The 20,853-nt window shown below is 43.3% G+C and overlaps 1 protein-coding gene across 2 annotated transcripts in view; it reads left to right on the top strand.

The window, feature by feature from the left end:
* Positions 1–20,853, top strand: part of LOC126416582 (uncharacterized) — a 213,791-nt gene that overhangs the window by 10,499 nt on the left and 182,439 nt on the right. The window contains exon 1 of one of the 2 annotated variants that reach the window (XM_050084334.1): positions 11,209–11,373. The exons of the other annotated variant lie outside the window; for it this stretch is intronic. The gene's annotated coding sequence lies outside the window, so the exon portion shown is untranslated. Of the gene's footprint in view, positions 1–11,208; positions 11,374–20,853 lie in introns of those variants that run through there. 2 annotated transcript variants of the gene reach the window in all.

Here is a 20,853-nt window from a genome sequence, read left to right as displayed (position 1 = left end):
GTTTCGCATGTCAGATTGGATTGTTCCCTTGTTAGCGTGCGCTTACAGTTTGATAGCGGCATGAGAAAACGTTTCAATACACACATGGCGGCATCGCAGCGATAATCGTGCAGTAGTATTAGATCTGAAGCCAACAAGTTTGCACATATGCAGAGGAAAGCAGGCAGTGTTTACTTGTTTCGTTTATGAATCACTAAGAAATGCAGCAGCAGAGTTTGGAGTCACTCACTACTTAGTTTGCGGCTGCTGAAAGGAGCGTTCGTGACACTGTTTATGGGTTTAAGAGCAGATGAAAGTAAATTCTTTATTTTCAAATGAATGTATAGTAATTTGATGAATTAACCCTAAAACAAAAACCATAGCATCAACTGTTCGTCTTTTAAGGATGTCTGGGACGTGGCTGCACGTTAATCTGTATCATCAGAGGAGAACTGGCCAACAACACTGTGTAAAATAGTAAAGAAAGTTTGTAAATCTGCGTGGAAGACTTGTACAAAGAATTCATACCGAAATTTGCATACCGAAGGTGGCTGAAAAATGTCACGGGAATTGAAAAAATGGTTCAAATGGCTCTGAGCACTATGGGACTCAATCTCTGATGTCATTAGTCTCCTAGAACTTAGAACTAGTTAAACCTAATTAACCTAAGGACATCACACACATCCATGCCCGAGGCAGGATTCGAACCTGCGACCGTAGTGGCCTCGCGGTTCCAGACTGCAGCGCCTAGAACCGCACGAAGAGAACTGAAAAGCACGGTTTGTGATCTGGACAATGAAAATCCATCAACCAAAAGAGGAAGTTCACCTAACAGTAGAAGAAATAATTTCGCTGATTACTTTATAGACATTGCTGGGAAAGTACCACAGCAAGACATTTGTATCTAAAAATTGTTGGTAACAATCGTTGCAAACACTGAATCAGTTTATTTTCGAACGTGAAAGATTTTTCAGTTTATATCTCTTATAATGGCTCGTGGATCTGAGGTGCAGATGGTCGCCGCGCGCCGCCAATCAAACAGTCTGAAATTCCAAACTATTTTATTGTAGCCCCCCGCCATGGCTCAATATAAATTGCAGCAAGTTGCAGCGAGGCTGAGGAACCCAGCTATCTCCTGCATATTGTCGCTAATAATGATGCCAGGATGGATCGTCAACCCAGCAGTGGCTCATGATGCAATTGCCTGTGTTCCACGGTGGCTCCATGTCCGGCTTGTCTCCGGCGTTTACACTGCCTGTGCTGCGATGCGACGCGACGCGAGGCGAGGCATAATGGCCAAAGCGATGCAATGCGATGGAGCGTTCACATTGCACACGCACGCGCGATCTGACCAGCAATTGAGCAGTCTCGACACGATGTCGTTTTTCCTCGACCCTGTAAATTCTTTTTTATAAGAAAACAGTGCTCTGAGAATTCAACGCAGTCATGAATGGGTGCATGAAATCAACAAGGACAGGAGGGCTTTAGGAGAATTTCATCATTTGTACAGTGACTTGAGAAAAGATGAGGATAAATTCTGGAATTATTTCAGAATGAGTACAGAGACATTTGATTATATAGTGTCGTCTGTTTCAAATAGATTACAGAAGCAAAACACAAATTTCAGAATGGCTATTACCCCTGAAGAGAAAGTTATGATCACCATCAGGTAAGTAAACAATATTAAGTTTACAGCAATCATTTTATTATGAAAAATTTACAAATTGTGATAGATTCAAACTTTCTTTTAATAAATTTTGACGTAGTTGACAATCAGAAGTAAAATACATCACAGTTCACTCACTTAAGTATCAAAGTTTTCAGAATCTTGGTGGCTTGAAATAACAATGTCATCAGGTTGAATTTCAGAAATGACTATTTCATTTTGCGGATTTCCAGCAATTACGATTTCAACTGGGTTTTCAGGTGCATAGGGTGACATCAACGAATGTGCAGTGGAAGTGGTTGATTGATCCAATTCTTCCAAAAGAACTTGCTGAATTTTTATCCTGGCTCTCAACTGAGCTGCTGGTGGTACTTTTCGCATTGCTGGCAGCAAACTCACTACAAAATGATAGCTGTCATCTTGCGTTTCTGATTTCGACATTTGTTGCTCAATTTGCTTCAACTTTTGCTTCTCTATGTTTAGCAACTCAGAGTTTGTTGATTTTTTGGATCTCTTGTTTTGGTTTGTGTGTAGGGTGGGTGAGGGAGGAGGCATCGAAACGCTACCCTCTGAACTTACAGACAGTCTTGAAGAGCTGACTTGGTTGGTTTCATCAGTTGAAACACACACACTCTCTCTCTCTCTTTGTAAGGGCTGGTGAAAATGGTACGTCGTCGTGTGCGTTGTCGTGTGCGATGCTGTTCTTTTACTGTGATGAACATTAGTCTTCGTCTTCCGTGGCGTCATTATGTCAGTCAGGAAGGTCATTAGCTCGTACCACGGCCAATTGGACTGGAAAGATGGCATGCCACCTTCGTCTCCTGAACGTTCAGCACGAGTTTTTTTGAGTTCAGAGCGGAAAGTGTCACGTAGGTTCTTCCATTTATTCTTCAGTACCTCGCCTGAAAATATAGACGTGAAAATATGCGTAAATAATTAAGTATACTGTATACTTAATAAATTTTTGTCCTTAGCACATTAACTGCAAATCCTACGGTGATCCTACACATCCTTCAATTAGGCTCATTTCATTCTTTTTCAGATATTTGTCGGTTGGGATGTCTTTCCATGCACTGTCACAGTCGTTTCGGATGGGTTTTCGGATGGGTCTAACTACAGTCGCACAATGTGTGCATGAAACGTGCGCCACAATATGTGAAATTCTGAGCCCTGTACACCTGTTTTCTCGTACTATACCACTGCTTCAAACCGCTGCAAAACACACGTATGCCAACTGGAATTTTTCGAATTGCGTGGGGGCCATTGATGGTAAGCACGTTCGGGTTAAATGTCCCCCTCATTCTGGGACAATGTATTACAATTACAAAAAATATTTTTTGCTTGCTTTACTAGCTGTAGCCGATGCTAACTGCAGATTAATAGCAGTTGACATTGGAGGCTATGGCAAGCAATCAGATGGTGGCACATTTAGAGCAAGTAACTTGTACAATAATATTTTGAGCGAAACTGAAAACTGGCCTCCACCGAAAGAACTACCAGGTACTTCAGTAAAAGCCCCATTAGTGTTGGTTGGAGATGAAGCCTTTCCGCTACTGGAAAACTTAATGCGCCCTTTCCCTGGACTGTCACTGACTGAGGAAAAGAGGTTATTTAACAGGAGGTTATCGAGGGCTAGAACGGTGGTGGAACGCACTTTCGGAATTATGGCCAGCAAGTGGCGTCTTCTCCGAAAGGAAATTGAAACTTCTGTAGAACAGGCAGACATTATTATTCAGTGCATCTGCGTCTTGCACAATATAATAATCGATAAAGATGGGCCTGACATTTCCCTTCAATTGTCTATTGACCAGGACATAACAGAACACAGTGTTTTAGCAGCATGCTTCCAAAATGAAAGAGCAAACAATAGTGCTTCAAGAAGAGCGATGAGTGTCAGAGAGGCCTTCAAAAATTATGTCAACAGTCATTAATGCAAATGTATTTCATGTCGAAATTATCAAATACTGTAACTATTGTGAACGTCATTTCATTATCAAAATACTGTAATAGTATCTATACACAATTAAAATTAGAAAATAAACGAAGTTTTTTGTGTTACTTATTTCTTGGAGTCTTGTAGCTATTTATTTTACTTTTTTGTACTTACTGTCTGTTCCACAATCTTCAGCTATTTCATTCCATGCTTGGGAACAAAATCCCTATCGTGGTAATATTTATTTTTCTGGTCCCACAACACAGGGCGTTCATGCACATTGTTAATTAGTCTTTCGACGTCCATCGCAAGCAAGCAATTACTGGAGACGCAAGCGCAAACAAGCAATCGCTCCGAACACTCGCGCGAAACGCAAACTCGGTTGCGACTACAGCGGAGTCATCGCATCGCACCGCATCACATCGCTCGGCCCAGCCTGCAGTCTAAACGGGCACCGCTCTGTTGCCACTGTTAAACCAAACCTGCCCATTGTCACGCGATTTAGCGCTTCATTGCTCCGCTCGGCTCGGCATCGCATCGCATCGCATCGCGAGCAGTGTAAATTTAGCCTCACACACCCTGTACTGTCCAGCAGGGGCTGGTCAGTGATCCAGTGACCCGCATTGATGGCTGGCTAACTGCTTCTGAGGGATGGTGCTGGCCCAATGTGGTGGTGGTTCCAGGCGTGGTTTCAGGGCAAACTGCTCTGATGCAGAGTCGAACTGTGGTCCACAAACAGCATTCTGAATGCCGCCCAAGCATCACAGTCCCATGGTGATAGAGCTGTGATAGTAACAGAAGTGAAATTACTGTAAAATGGCGAGGTATTTATACTCTAATGAACTTTGCTATGCCTTGTGGCACGTATATTACACATTTTAGCGGCCGCCGGTGTCTAAAGGCTTTCGCCCTCTTCTACTTAGGTACTACTACGTGAACTGTTACCACGCCTCGCCAGGCCAACTCACCTCGCAGTGTTAAAACGACTGTGTTATACACTGAAGAGCCAAAGAAACTGGTACTCCTGCCTGATATTGTGTAGGGCCCCCGCAAGCAAGCAAAAGTGCCGCAACATGACGTGGCATGGACTCAACTAATGTCTGAAGTAGTGCTGGAGGGAATTACCACCATGAATTATGTAGGGCTGTCCATAGATCAGTAAGAGTATGAGAGGGTGGAGATCTCTTCTGAACAGCACTTTGCAAGACATCCCAGATATACTCAATAATGGTCATGTCTGGGGAGTTTGGTGGCCAGCGGAAGTGTTTAAACTCAGAAGAGTGTTTCTGGGGCCACTCTGTAGCAATTATGGACGTATGGGGTGTCGCACTGTCCTGCTGGAATTGCCCAAGTTCGTCGGAATGTACAATGGACATGAATGGACACAGGTGATCAGGACTTGTTACCTGTCAGAATCGTATCTAGACGTATCAGGGGTCCCATATTTCACCAACTGCGTACGCCCCACATCATTACAAAGCCTCCACCAGCTTGAACAGCCCCTGCTGACATGCGGGGTTCATGGATTCACGAGGTTGTCCTCATACCCGTACATGTCCATACACCCGACACAGTTTGAAATGAGACTTGTTCGACCAGGCAACATGTTTCCAGTCATCAACAGTCCAGTGTCAGTGTTGATAGGTCCAGGCGAGTCGTAAAGCTTTGTGTCATGCAGTCATCAATGGTACATGAGAGGGCCTTCGGCACCGAAATCCCAAATCGATGATGTTTTGTTGAATGGTTCACACACTGACACTTGTTGACGGCGCAGCATTGAAATCTGCAGCAATTTGCGGAAGGGTTGCACTTCTGTCACTTTGAACGATTCTCTTCAGTTGTCGTTGGTCCCATTCTTGCAGGATCTTTTTCCAGCCACAGCGATGTCGGAGATTTGATGTTTTACTGGATTCCTGATATTCACGTACACTCGTGAAATGGTCGTTTGGGAAAATCCCCACTTCATTACTACCTAAGAGATGCTGCGTCCCATCGCTCGTGCGCCGACTATAACACTTAAATCTTGATAATCTGCCACTGTAGCAGCAGTAAGCAGTCTAACAACTGTGCCAGACGCTTGTCTTACATAGGCGTTGCCGACCGTAACGCCATATTCCGCCTCTTTACATACGTCTGTATTTTAATACGCATGTCTACACCAGTTTGTTTTTGGCGCTTCAGTGTATTTTGTAGGGCATAAAACCCGCGCTTGCCTACGGCTTCAACGAACCCTTTCCTATTTTGCGTGTTTTCGACGAAATATGGTTGGTGCGCCACATTGCCCTCCTCTTTAACCCTTACGCTGCTATAGTGAAGCTCTTTGCATTCTGTGTTGAGGCTGCATTGGTTATGACTGTACTGGTCGCCAAGAACTGGTGCCTGTGCTGAAAGATGGCGTTCTGGACGATGTGAAATACTTATCATCCGAGTTTTCGAAAACTATTCGGTGAAAAATTTTGATTTTGCACATCCTACAGTCCGAATCTTCGCTTTATAAGGAACTTAATTTCATTTCGTTATCCTTCATACTTACTGAGCTGCATCAAATTATGTAAAAATATTGCCTGTGCTGAGAGACAGCGTTCTGGCCGATATAAAATACTTATCATCAGATTCTTCGGAAACTGTTGGGTGAAAATATTTGATTTTGTGCATGCTATAATCTGAACCTTCACTCGATAAAGAAGTGAATTTGTTTTTTGTTGTCTGTCGTACTTACTGCATTGCTTAAAACTAAGTAAAACATTGCACAACATTTCAAAAGAGGTCACAGAGGTAACAAAGCAGTGTGTAAACTTTGCGTATGGTTGATTTTAGTTTATACTACATTCATGATACGTAGATAAGATATCAAAATGATATTTAAAATTGAGAGCAGGACGGTGCCTTATTGAGTTGTATATTCAACGAACGGTCAGGCGCGATGCGACAGAACTGTCCGTGTAGATTCGCCGGCTGCTATGAGATAGTTATCATCCGTTTTCAAGAAAACTACTAGGTGAAAAAATTTGATTTTTCGCATCTTACAGTCTGATATCTTCGTTTAATAAAGGACTTAATTTCTTCTCGTTATATGCCGTAGTTACTGTGCTGTATCAAAGTAAGTAAAACTTTCGCAAAATTTTAAAGATTTAGCAGAGGTAAAAATACACAGCATAAAGTTTGGGTGTAGTTGGTTTTAGCTCATAGTGAATGAAATGTAGAAAAGATATGAAATTTTATTTAAAATGGAGGGCAGAAGGATATATAATTTCGTTCTCGAGTTACTGGGTTTTATATCCGAAGGACGGTTGCGCTCAGTGCTCCCGTTCATGTCCTTGCGCATCGCGAATCGTGTGTTCATAACAATCGTCGTATATCATTAACGATTCAAGATATCGAAACGAGGTTTTCTGCAAATGACAGCACACAATGAGGCACATATGTTGTGTGATAAATACTCGAGATATTTTTTATTCACTGAGGTATGGAGGTAACTCGTCCGCAGCAGTGCGGTGGGCGGCTCCATAGCACTATGGGAAAATGTAAGCGGTGTACGTCAGAGATGTACCTATTCTCCTTCACGCCTGCATGCTTCTGTCTCCGCCACAACCATTAAAGCAGCTCAGCCTGCCGCAACGGAGGCACAAGAGTAATGTGGGTAAAGCAGGCCAGCTTGGGTTTCCGCTAGCCTGGCAAGTTACACAGTATCCGTTCAGCCTGCCGCACCTGGCAACAAGTTGCGCTATCAGTGCAACGTGACTAACGAGGTATATGTTTGCATAGCTAGTCCCACTGCAGTTCATTTATCGTAACGGTGGAGCAGCAAAATTAGCGTACCATACTTAAAGAAGATTGAGGAAAAATTAAGAATCTGGGGATATACACCAGTCACGAGACGTTCAAGTCCAGCAGGTGAAAAGTTGTCGTGTGTTTAGGAGGCAGACTTACATAAGTCGCTTGGTGACTCGCAATGGAAATTGTGTAAAAAGTTACTAAAACGTTCATTCAGGAACCTCTAGCATGTTACAAAAGTTTGTAAATTTCACAGGCAGTTTCGTCACTTAATAAATATTTTGCAAGTGGACAAAGACTTAGGGTAAGATAAAATCAATGGGAAACAGCGATCTGTCTGTTAAATAAAAATAGTAAAAAATAGTCAGTCACACAGTCTTTTGTTAAATAAATGACAGGTTTCAGCCTCCAGTTGTATCCCACCTTCAGATAAGGCTGCATTCACAATGGCACCGAAAATGGTCGTTAGAAATCGTTGCCAGAAGTCGCCCGATAACGTCGGCCGACAGCATGGTCATAGTACATTCGATGCCCATCGCCAGTTTTCAGTAAGGTCATGGAGTTTAGATTACTTTGGGTTAGAATCTATTCTCTGTACGAAGTAGGTTAGATTTTAACCTCTTAGGATTGGGTGGATACCAAGACGCCTCTGTGCTTGGATGCGAGTGCTGGATAGCAGCTTCTTCTATTGAAGAGACGTCGAATGCATGTAAATGAGCTTTCCTGTCCCGTTAAGAATCTGGCGACTACTATACACTCTATCCTAAGTTACAGGAATAACCAGACAAGTTTTACGAATATATGGATGGCAGAGAAAGTTCTGTTGCATACTCGAGATAATTAGTGGGGATCTTAAAAAGCAAGCTGTAAACACTCTGTTTTGCTGTATATATTTAAAGTTGTGTAAATGTATGTCAGTCAACCTTCAGTGACTGTCATTTAGCACACGATTTAAGACAAGTGTAAAGTGTAGCATAAGATACCTTGAAAACCTAAAGCACTTAAAAGTAGAAATATATACTATATACTGTACCACATTTACAAACAACTTTATATTAACGGAATTACTATCCTACTGGCATAAAACGCCAGTAAGCAGTAATAATAATTTGTAAACAACTAATGACAATCTATCAAAAAAAGGTCCAGTACAGTAACTATAAGCTTGTAAGATATCAACCCTTTTCACTTGATCAAATTATTTTTTTAGTTTACAATCTATGCCTAAAATTTCCGATAAAGATTTTGCCTGATTGAGGTTTCGAGTAAACCTGAGATTTCAGTCCAAAGATTTCGAACTATATCCCAATTATGATATTTTCACCCTCAGAGTGCCACAAGCTCACTCTTACTTGGACTAAACTTACCAGTTTCTCAAGTCCATATTTCTTGTGCGAGAGCGTCGGTCGATTTGAACGAAGAAAAAAATTAATTAGAATTTCACTGACTGTCGTTCGTAGTCTGCGCGTTTGGGGGATAAGATCGGTTATAGTGTGACCGCGAACAGAGTGGCCTACTGATATGAAAAGATCGGCCGTCTGCGGTCGATGTCGGTTGTCGCCAGAATCCACCGATATCGGTTATCTTCCACGGGCGACAATTTCAGGGGGTGACAAATTCATATTTTTGAAAAAAGAAACCTTGTTTCACAAGCCATCTATACTCCGTTCATCGTTAGAATAAACCTAATGTAAACATTACACCAAGTTTTTCTTCCGCGCTTACTGAAACCTCATTGGATATCGTTTCACATGGAGCTGTTTCGAATACAGTCAAGTACGATAATGAGAATACGTTTTATGCTGTGCGTTACGCACAAATCGACTCAGCGATAATACATGGAAACAGCTTTACATCGCACTTAACTTGGACAGAACTAGCCAGGCAAGTGACCCAACTAACCTGCATTGGTGTGAAGAGTTGCAGTAACGAAGTAAAAAGTGACGAGCAGAGAACAGTATACCTTTGAATGTCATTTAATTTTGAAAGAAAAGGAAATAATATATGGTAAAACTCAGGCGATATGCTTCTTTATGTGACTGGACGGAAAACAAAACATGGTCTCGATGTTAGCTAACATAGCATAGGAATTAAAAACAAGAATGATAAGAATTCCTGACTTTAACAATTGGAATTTTTCTGCATGAACTACGTGCGGCGCAAAAGAGCACTCATGAGATTTTACCACATAGTTAAATATTGAAGCCACTGAAGATATTACAGTCAATTGTCTGGTAGTCTCTGAACCCCTTCCATATTGGACTCGGAGGAATGCATTTCAGTACGACTACGTTAATAATGAGGTAATCAGCAACAGAATCCCAAGCCACTAAGAAATCCACATGTCCTCCTCCTCTTTTATGGTGGGCTGTTCTGCATTTCGCCATCGTTCGGCAGTGACGTGTCACAAAGCTTCATGCATTAGTTGCAGTACGTTTGGCAACTTAAATATCCTATTTCTCGCGACAAATTCCTTAACTTGGCTCCAGATGAATTCTGTTGGGTTCAGGTTGCAAAGCTAAAGTAGCAACCGTAAAAATGCAGCATGTGTACAATGTACTCGACGCAACGAATTTTTTTTCCATGTTTCAACGATGCATTTCACTCTGTCTAGTGTGAGACCACATCTGTCCTACAAATCAATGGTGACATTCAAACAAAGGGCGTTTGATTTTTCTACAAACAATTTGATTGTGTAATGATTTCTCAACTTCAACAATCTTTTATAAAAGGTAGAAGTATTTTCAATAAAAACCAGTGTTTTGCGTGCGGTATGTTATTAGACATTATAAGATGTGCATTTTTCCTGAAAAACGATGGTTAAGTATGGGCTAGTTGCCATTTATTTGATCAATTTCATATTTAGACGATTTAGGTCTTCAAACTCAACAAAAAAAGTTGCAGTCTCCAACGAGGTCGAACCACCACCTGCAACACACCCGAATATTAACCGATGATGCTACCAATTACAATACATCTATAGTTAAGATTCAATCCCTTTTCTTTAGTATATATTCCTCAAAAAAAGTCAAAGCTGATTTTTTTTCCTGTAATGATGGTTCAAATGGTTCAAATGGCTCTGAGCACTATGGGTCTCAACTTCTGAGGTCATTAGTCCCCTAGAACTTAGAACTAGTTCAACCTAACTAACCTAAGGACATCACAAACATCCATGCCCGAGGCAGGAATCGAACCTGCGACCGTAGCGGTCTTGCGGTTCCAGACTGCAGCGCCTTTAACCGCACGGCCACTTCGGCCGGCTGTAATGATGTGAAAACTGTAAGTACAAATTGTTTCTAGTCATTAACGATGTTCTGCGCTCGTGTTTCACTACGAAGCAGGAAGCAGTGTCATCTATATTCACGGTACTTGTGAACAGCGAGACATTTAGAGCACAAGTAGCATTTAGAGAGACTGTGACTGTACACGATATTTGAAATAAAAATTACGCAGTTGAAGTACGAATAAGAAAAACGTTGATGCCTATTAATACATCAGAATTTGTTAAAGTTTATACACATAGTGATAAGATTTTTAATATATAAGTTGGACCGTGTTCCAAGGGCGGAACAACACTTGTGTACGAGACCTACGGCTGCTGACCAATCATCGCGTTTGTGTTTGTTTACATCAGGTTTATTCTTATAGTGAATGGAGTATACTGTATAGTATCCAGCGCACGTTGGTCTATCGATGTTTCATTTGATTTTGAAACTCATCTCAGTTGGTTTTTAACATTTTTGAACAATTTCTGACCGAATCATATGTTGATTTTTTGAAGCCGTGCATAGTGTACGTGATGTCTCTGCCAGGGGAATCCCTGTCGCATCTAGAAATAAAAAGCATTGCCGCAGACAAAAGAGGACGGGGCAATGTAAGCTGAACGCAATAAACTCGAATGGGTGAATGACACTAATCTGGTTGGATTGGATGTGCAAATAATCAGCGTTGTTATAATTATGAGCGGAATCAATAGATTCAGTATACCAGAGTGGAAATAAAGGACTAACAGGAATAGCAGGTAAGAAAGATTACATATTATCTCCTCTGTTTATCCAAGAAAAAGCAATTTTGACAGAAAATTTTTGACAGAGCCTTACAGTATTAATAGCCAGTTGTACAGTCGCCGTTTAGCAGTCGCTTAAGTTCTATTTTCGGAATAGCGTGGAAAACGCATTGTATGAGTATGTAATAACGTCTAACCGGAAAATAAGTCCAGGATAACTGAACCGGTGATTCTGGCAGGGTTGGGGAAGTCAACGGGAGAATATGTTTTGACAGTGGCAGGAATAGTTACAGAATTAGCCATGAGAAGATTATTTGTTAGAACGAGGAAGAAAAAGAAACGGGGACATCACATAAATTATGTGGAAGAATATGACGATTCTAAATTTATATAAAAATTTCGTACTACTACTTTTCGAACTCATGTTTGAGAAACTGGAGCGTATGAATGACATGTGAAACTATTTCCTAACACAAAACTTTGTGCTTGTAGTAGGCCTGATAGGTATTTAATAGTGGTACGTATATTCTGTCGTGTTATTTATGTAAATGAGATACTTAAAAATGACAATTTGTGGCAAAACAGTCTCACTGTTTGTCATGTGTTACAGTAGCTGCAATATTAGAAAGAGTTATTTCGTTTTATTTTGCAGACAGTGACAAAATGAACGTAATCAAATCGAGAAACTACACCAGTCTTGGGTACTATTCGTGTTAGCAACTTTTTCATTGTTAGACAACGACATTTTGATTTTTTTTATGTAGCAATACGTTTGACGAACTTCAACAAGGTAATAGATTCTCTCGCAAAAAGGAAAGCACGCCATGTAAAACTATACCAAGAGTAGAGAGAAAAAAATGCAGAGACCGGAGAAGAATTGAAGAAATGTGTATTGTGTTGCTTGTCTTTAGTGGTTTTATGTTTCCTGTATTTTATTTTATGTCACAGAAAAGAGAAAGTTATTAGCTAATAGGCGTTAAAGAGTGCAAATTTTTTGAAGAGCTTTTATTCTCCTGGTCACAAATAATCCCATCCAGTATTAATTTTGAGTTTTTTTAAGGGGGTAGGATGTCGAATTGGCCGACTGGAAGCAGGAGAGCACCACAGGACATTTTAATTTCCACTGTCCAGGTCTGGTGGCTTCTATTATAAAAAAATACATGCTTGAATTCCAGAGAGCTAAATCCAATGACGTGCGACAGAAAAATGTTCTGCGAAGAGGCGTGTCACTGCACTTTGGCACACAAGACCAAGTAACATGTCTTAAAATTCATGCGAACATATATGTTTTATACAGGGTGATTCAAAAAGAATACCACAACTTTAAAATGTGTATTTAATGAAAGAAACATAATATAACCTTCTGTTATACATCATTACAAAGAGTATTTAAAAAGGTATTTTTTCACTCAAAAACAAGATCAGAGATGTTCAATATGGCCCCCTCCAGACACTCGAGCAATATCAACCCGATACTCCAACTCGTTCCACACTCTCTGTAGCATATCAGGCGTAACAGTTTGGATAGCTGCTGTTATTTCTCGTTTCAAATCATCAATGGTGGCTGGGAGAGGTGGCCGAAACACCATATCCGTAACATACCCCCATAAGAAAAAAATCGCAGGGGGTAAGATCAGGGCTTCTTGGAGGCCAGTGATGAAGTACTCTGTCACGGGCTGCCTGGCGGCCGATCCATCGCCTCGGGTAGTTGACGTTCAGGTAGTTACAGACAGATAAGTGCCACCTATCAGGAGGTTTAACACCATACTTCGTTCGAAATGCACGCTGAACAACTGTCGTCGATTCACTTCTGCCGTACTCAATAACACAAAAAGCTTTCTGTTGAGCGGTTGCCATCTTAGCATCAACTGACGCTGACACCTAGTCAACAGCACCTCAAGCGAACAAATGTACAACTAAACGAAACTTTATAGCTCTCTTAATTCGCCGACAGATAGTGCTTAGCTCTGCCTTTTGTCGTTGCAGAGTTTTAAATTCCTAAAGTTGTGGTATTCTTTTTGAATCACCCTGTATATCAAACTCTTCAGAAAGATGTGTGCTACAAAATGAACATATTTTGAAAATCCGTTTTTTTTTTTTTAATTTTGTGGGCACTATCAAGTTTTTGACCCGGTTAGGAAATATCGTAGATCTGGGGCTGATTATGACGCTTGGAACAGTTATGTTGACACAGTCACAAAACTGCTGGGAACAGCACAACTGTTCCAAGCGTCATCATCATCAGCCGGATGGTGCAATATCCGAAACTGATCTTTTTTTATTGAAAGAGAAAGTGTGGCTGACAGCTACATGGGAATGTGTGCTATATATTTGAGACCATTTAGTGGTATACAGGCTTTCTTAATTCAGGGTAAACATTGAAATAGGAAAAAAATGTGGCTCAATGGATATTAAAAATCGCAGTCTGGTGGTATGCGACGTAGTGTGAAAAAAGCTTAGTATGAAAAAGAAGTTTCTTCTTGAAGATACGTATGTTTTAGATTCACTTAATAATAAAAACGAACTTCATGTTTGGTAGAATGCATTTGGGTAATTTCGAATGACGACTAATTGTGGCCACTTAGAATGAATTCAGCGAACCCGCAACACACATCCCGGAAAAAGTAATTACGACTTGTATAAGTGTGGTCATATGTAGCTGGAACACCCTAATGTTACAGGAACTCAACTTCTGGAACCGTACTTAAGTTTCTGTTGCAGTGTAATAGACATCCCAGTTCTAAAGTGGAGAGAATCTCGACAATCAGAGATGGTTCTCATTACTGCAGAAAAAATGTATTATAGTAGATAACCTGAAGATGGTTTGAATTGAGAATAGAGAACGAAGTTGCAGAGACAACTTTTCATACTGAAACATATAAATAAGACCAAAAGGAACAATAAATCCACCATTTAGTGATCAACAATTACAAAAAATGAACACAAGTTTCATTGAGCCTTGTCTTGTGATGCTCCGGTATTTTTATCAGTTTCTGAACCCTACTAATAGCGCTCCTGTGAAAGCATACAGAATAAACTGCTATGTAGCATATCACAGTGGGAAGACAAAAGCAGAATGTGTACACCTCTGGTGCACTTATAGATGTAGCAGGACAAGTATACACAGCATTAGGAGTGAAAAGATATAGCAGGACCAATCCCTTGGGTCACCATAAACTAGATAATCTGTTTGCAAACTAGGGTGACAAGGGCCATGGCTGTTGGCTCTGTTGGCGACAGTCTGCTGTAATACTCAAGATTACTCTTACCACTATGTTTCCTCATGCACTGCTTACCCCAAGCTCTTTTAAATTCTTTTTAGATTGACTTAAAATACAATTATAGTTACTGATACTCCGTCTTAGGCTCTGCTAATCCAATCCACTGGGATTTGAACAGTGGCTCGGTCTAAACTTCGTCACGTGTTTCGCTTCCTGTTTATATAAACAAGGACAGCACATAGCAGAGTAAGTGTTGCTGTGATACATGGTGTGACAATGGTCAAGAGTGTTCCTCTCTGATACTGGATCTCCCTTTACTGATCCACATACTGCATGAACATCTCCACAGAGATTCATCCTTTCTCCTTGTTAATGAGTTTGTCTATGGAGAGAATTAACTCAGTTCCTAAAGTTTGGTTCACCATAGCAAGATTTTTGGCTGGTAACACTTCCATAGGTTTCTCTGGCCAATAAAACTGAAGCTGTGAATTACTCAGGTGGATTTCTTCTTAAACTGTGGTAGATAGACGAAACTAGGTCCCACCATTTCATATGATGTACTGTTTATTAGCAGTCTACTTCCACCTAGCTCTGAACAGGTGAGCACCATCTGTTCACAGTAACTGGCTACTATTAACACTTTATCAAAGGTAGAGTACAATCAGTGCGCTTAAATCTGCTGAAAATACAACTCAGGCTTAATCACCTCTTTCATGTAGTCCTTTTCTGTGTTATGACCACCCTTGACAAACTTCCTTAGCATCCCTAGGTTGAGTGCCTGCTTTCCTGCTACTGGAAAGAAAACTGAAATGTAGACCTTTGCCCCATCAGTCCTTGCTTCCCCTGTGGTTAGGTTAAACAATGATTAGGTTTCAAGACCAACTTCAATAGGAGTGGTAGTTCTTTTTGCACTTTCCATAGCCTCTCCAGATACTGATCTGGTAACAACAAGTTTACTGCTTGATAGGTTCTCGGGACTTACGCCGGATAATATTGTAGAAGCCGCACAATATTTCAGCGAGACAACTGCCCGCCATCTTCAGGTGCTACTGTCGCGTCGCTGAGAAACGCGCTAATTTATATGTTGGCTTTCTAGAACAGCGCAGGCGCCAGCAGGGCATAACGTCATCGAAGACCAATCGTAGGCAGCGTCGAATACCAGAGTCCTCTGCTGGAGAAACGGGTCGCGGTCTACGGAAGCGCGCCGCGGCGCGGGAAATGCGGCCGGGAGCGACGGACCCCGTACGCGCGCGCGAGGTGTTGGCGCCCGATTTAAGCATCTGCGCTAAGGCTTCCCATCTGCGTTGACTCGGTGCGGATGCTAATCTGTGGCTGACGGTTCCTTAGTGCCGACAAGGCTGGTTCCCAGGCTTTGCTCAGGTGAAACCCCGTGTCTCTGTTTATTAGCTCACTGCTTATACGTATTTCGACCGCCTCTTTGATGATGGAGTCCCAGTATGTGGAAGCATGCGAGAGGATCTTGGTTTCTTCGTAATTCATGCCGTGTCCCGTGTCAAGGCAATGTTCAGCAACCGCAGATTTCTCTGGCTGACCCAACCTCGTGTGACGTTTATGTTCGTCGCATCTGTCTTTGACCGTACGACACGTCTGGCCAATATAAGATTTCCCACACTGGCACGGGATTTTGTATATTCCTGGTCTCCTCAGGCCGAGGTTGTCTTTAACAGAGCCCAGCATCGATTTCACTTTTGCTGGAGGCCGGAAAACACATTTAATATGGTGTTTCTTGAAAATTCTGCCCACCTTAAAAGACACGCTACCGACATACGGTAGAAAAACCAACCCTGTGGTGTTATCTGCTTCTTCAGGTTGTTCTTGAGGTTTGGAGCGTGCTGGTCGAAAGGCGTTCCGGATCTGCTTCTCGGAGTACCCGTTCTGGGCAAATACAGAGCGGAGATGGTTGAGCTCTGCCGATAAGCTGTCCTGATCTGAGATGGCTCTAGCCCTATGCACTAGCGTCCGTAATACACCGCTGCGCTGTGAGGGGTGATGACAGCTCGTAGCTTGTAAATACAAGTCTGTGTGCGTAGGCTTCCGGAACACACTGTGACCCAAGGAGCCGTCACCTTTTCTACGCACCAAAACATCCAGAAACGGGAGCTCACCATCTTTTTCTACCTCCATGGTAGAACAGATACTTGGATGGATGGAGTTCAAATGTTCCAGGAAAGAAGGAAGCGTTGCTGTCCCATGCGGCCATACCACAAACGTATCATCTACATATCTCCAAAAACATTTGGGTTTCAGAACCGCCATCTGAAGTGCTTTGTCCTCGAAATCTTCCATAAAAAGATTTGCTACTATGGGAGACAAAGGGCTACCCATAGCAACACCGTCAGTCTGCTCGAAATACTGGTTGTTAAATAAAAAATAAGTCGAGGTAAGCACATGTTTGAAAAGGTGTAAGACGTCCCCTTCCAGCTTGGCTCCTATAAGTTGTAATGAGTCCATCAGAGGCACCCGTGTGAACAAGGAAACCACATCGAAACTCACTAGTAAGTCTGTAGATTCAAGACGCAAGTTCTTCATTCGCCGTATAAAATCTTCTGAGTTTCGAATATGGTGTTCACATTTCCCCACCATGGGACGCAGAAGAGAAGCCAGATGTTTAGCCAGATGGTATGTTGGAGCACCTATATTACTAATGATAGGGCGAAGCGGAACATTCTCCTTATGTATCTTAGGCAGGCCCTAAAGTTGTGGCGGAACTGGCGCTCGTTCTCTTAAACTCTTCTTCAGATGGTCAGGAAGTTGGCTGGATTTTAAGAGAGCGGATGTCCTCCGTTGTACGGCATCCGTCGGATCTTTCTGGAGTCGACGATACGCTGTATCCTGTAGTAGGTCCATCATCTTGCCAGAATAAGATGTAGCAGGCATAAGAACAGTGGCGTTACCCTTGTCAGCTGGTAAAATTACTATATCATTGTCTTCTTTTAAAGAACGGAGCGCTCTTCTTTCTTCAGTGGTGACATTCTGCTTGGGTGCAGGCATCCTGGTTATTGATCTACAAGCCTCTCGCCTTATTTCTTCAGCAGCGTCATTCGGAAGTTTTAAAACACCTTGTTCAACGGCACTGATGAACTCCTTGATGGGCAAGGTCTTGGGAGTAGGCGCAAAATTAAGTCCCTTTTCTAACACTGACATTGCAGCGTCACTCAGTGGTTTATCTGTGAGATTAAACACAGTCCGTCTGCTAAATTTCTCTTCTTGCAATGACCGGTGTGTAAGGCGTTGGAACTTAGAAGTTTGACGCGCTGTGATTTGCTGCCGCACCCAGTCCGAAAACGCCCAAGTAGAGCTGTCCACCCACTCCCAGGAATCCGCTGACAGACCCGACGAGATCTTCAGGTGAAGTGAGAGCAGGCTTCTGGAGACTTGGTCTAATACTCGTCTAGTATAACGGATTCTTTCTCTCACCTGTGCCCTGCTTGCTCATTGTTTAATTCTCCTGGCCTACGCAGAGTCCACGTAATGGGTAAACTTGGCGAAAGTTGGTGTAGTTTGCTGGTCGCGACATCTCAGTAAGAACGCGAGAGAGCACAACAGTCTCTCCCTTTTGTTGCGGAGCTTATCGAACTCACGTACTGCGTTAACCATCTCCTCCCCGTAGAGGTACCAGATGTGCTGTTTGAGGCATTCCCGGCGCTGCATCTGCTTGATAGGTTCTCGGGACTTACGCCGGATAATATTGTAGAAGCCGCACAATATTTCAGCGAGACAACTGCCCGCCATCTTCAGGTGCTACTGTCGCGTCACTGAGAAACGCGCTACTTTATATGCTGGCTTTCTAGAACAGCACAGGCGCCAGCGGGGCATAACGTCATCGAAGACCAATCGTAGGCAGCGTCGAATACCAGAGTCCTCTGCTGGAGAAACGGGTCGCGGTCTGCGGAAGCGCGCCGCGGCGCGGGAAATGCGGCCGGGAGCGACGGACCCCGTACGCGCGCGCGAGGTGTTGGCGCCCGATTTAAGCATCTGCGCTAAGGCTTCGCATCTGCGTTGACTCGGTGCGGTTGCTAATCTGTGGCTGACGGTTCCTTAGTGCCGACAAGGCTGGTTCCCAGGCTTTGCTCAGGTGAAACCCCGTGTCTCTGTTTATTAGCTCACTGCTTATACGTATTTCGACCGCCTCTTTGATGATGGAGTCCCAGTATGTGGAAGCATGCGAGAGGATCTTGGTTTCTTCGTAATTCATGCCGTGTCCCGTGTCAAGGCAATGTTCAGCAACCGCAGATTTCTCTGGCTGACCCAACCTCGTGTGACGTTTATGTTCGTCGCATCTGTCTTTGACCGTACGACACGTCTGGCCAATATAAGATTTCCCACACTGGCACGGGATTTTGTATATTCCTGGTCTCCTCAGGCCGAGGTTGTCTTTAACAGAGCCCAGCATCGATTTCACGTTTGCTGGAGGCCGGAAAACACATTTAATACGGTGTTTCTTGAAAATTCTGCCCACCTTAAAAGACACGCTACCGACATACGGTAGAAAAACCAACCCTGTGGTGTTATCTGCTTCTTCAGGTTGTTCTTGAGGTTTGGAGCGTGCTGGTCGAAAGGCGTTCCGGATCTGCTTCTCGGAGTACCCGTTCTGGGCAAAGAAGCAGATAACACCACAGGGTTGGTTTTTCTACCGTATGTCGGTAGCGTGTCTTTTAAGGTGGGCAGAATTTTCAAGAAACACCGTATTAAATGTGTTTTCCGGCCTCCAGCAAAAGTGAAATCGATGCTGGGCTCTGTTAAAGACAACCTCGGCCTGAGGAGACCAGGAATATACAAAATCCCGTGCCAGTGTGGGAAATCTTATATTGGCCAGACGTGTCGTACGGTCAAAGACAGATGCGACGAACATAAACGTCACACGAGGTTGGGTCAGCCAGAGAAATCTGCGGTTGCTGAACATTGCCTTGACACGGGACACGGCATGAATTACGAAGAAACCAAGATCCTCTCGCATGCTTCCACATACTGGGACTCCATCATCAAAGAGGCGGTCGAAATACGTATAAGCAGTGAGCTAATAAACAGAGACACGGGGTTTCACCTGAGCAAAGCCTGGGAACCAGCCTTGTCGGCACTAAGGAACCGTCAGCCACAGATTAGCAACCGCATCGAGTCAACGCAGATGGGAAGCCTTAGCGCAGATGCTTAAATCGGGCGCCAACACCTCGCGCGCGCGAATGGGGTCCGTCGCTCCCGGCCGCATTTCCCGCGCCGCGGCGCGCTTCCGCAGACCACGACCCGCTTCTCCAGCAGAGGACTCTGGTATTCGACGCTGCCTACGATTGGTCTTCGATGACGTTATGCCCCGCTGGCGCCTGTGCTGTTCTAGAAAGCCAGCATATAAATTAGCGCGTTTCTCAGTGACGCGACAGTAGCACCTGAAGATGGCGGGCAGTTGTCTCGCTGAAATATTGTGCGGCTTCTACAATATTATCCGGCGTAAGTCCCGAGAACCTATCAAGCAGATGCAGCGCCGGGAATGCCTCAAACAGCACATCTGGTACCTCTACGGGGAGGAGATGGTTAACGCAGTACGTGAGTTCGATAAGCTCCGCAACAAAAGGGAGAGACTGTTGTGCTCTCTCGCGTTCTTACTGAGATGTCGCGACCAGCAAACTACACCAACTTTCGCCAAGTTTACCCATTACGTGGACTCTGCGTAGGCCAGGAGAATTAAACAATGAGCAAGCAGGGCACAGGTGAGAGAAAGAATCCGTTATACTAGACGAGTATTAGACCAAGTCTCCAGAAGCCTGCTCTCACTTCACCTGAAGATCTCGTCGGGTCTGTCAGCGGATTCTTGGGAGTGGGTGGACAGCTCTACTTGGGCGTTTTCGGACTGGGTGCGGTAGCAAATCACAGCGCGTCAAACTTCTAAGTTCCAACGCCTTACACACCGGTCATTGCAAGAAGAGAAATTTAGCAGACGGACTGTGTTTAATCTCACAGATAAACCACTGAGTGACGCTGCAATGTCAGTGTTAGAAAAGGGACTTAATTTTGCGCCTACTCCCAAGACCTTGCCCATCAAGGAGTTCATCAGTGCCGTTGAACAAGGTGTTTTAAAACTTCCGAATGACGCTGCTGAAGAAATAAGGCGAGAGGCTTGTAGATCAATAACCAGGATGCCTGCACCCAAGCAGAATGTCACCACTGAAGAAAGAAGAGCGCTCCGTTCTTTAAAAGAAGACAATGATATAGTAATTTTACCAGCTGACAAGGGTAACGCCACTGTTCTTATGCCTGCTAC

This window comes from Schistocerca serialis, chromosome 8 (genome assembly GCF_023864345.2).
Source record: "Schistocerca serialis cubense isolate TAMUIC-IGC-003099 chromosome 8, iqSchSeri2.2, whole genome shotgun sequence".
In the NCBI taxonomy this organism is placed as follows: domain Eukaryota; kingdom Metazoa; phylum Arthropoda; class Insecta; order Orthoptera; family Acrididae; genus Schistocerca; species Schistocerca serialis.
The sequence above is the reverse complement of the archived record's forward strand: the minus strand, read 5'-3'. Positions and strand labels throughout refer to the sequence as shown.